This window comes from Rhopilema esculentum, chromosome 4 (genome assembly GCF_057945365.1).
Source record: "Rhopilema esculentum isolate cy_ngs chromosome 4, ASM5794536v1, whole genome shotgun sequence".
In the NCBI taxonomy this organism is placed as follows: domain Eukaryota; kingdom Metazoa; phylum Cnidaria; class Scyphozoa; order Rhizostomeae; family Rhizostomatidae; genus Rhopilema; species Rhopilema esculentum.
Genome location: NC_142818.1, coordinates 2,539,105 through 2,539,534, shown reverse-complemented (window position 1 = coordinate 2,539,534; position 430 = coordinate 2,539,105).

Here is a 430-nt window from a genome sequence, read left to right as displayed (position 1 = left end):
GTGAGACAACGTACTCCTTGCTTATTCTTTAGAATTCTTCTCTTACGGCCTTAAGGACAAGTAGCTATCAAGGAATGGCTTGTAGCTTTTTTACCTGAACTTCCCTATGTCGCTACAAAACGGCCACCTTTGTACAACATAGTCTATTGAATCATCCTTCAAAGTTGTGTCATACCTTATGCAATTTTTCTCAACAAGGAAACTTTTCCAATGGCTGAAGGAGTTAGTTGGACTCCAAACTAATAGATTCGTTCTTCAAACGCTACATAAAAAGCTTCTTTACAATTTTTGGGTCATCAAAGTGGCCATGACAAATTTTGCGATTGGCAAATGCTAACTGGGTGGTTGAAAGAGAGTTTTGGGGACAATTAAATAAAAGTCCCTACAGGGTGAGCAGTCTGGAAATTCAAAGGCTCGTAGATATTGTCAT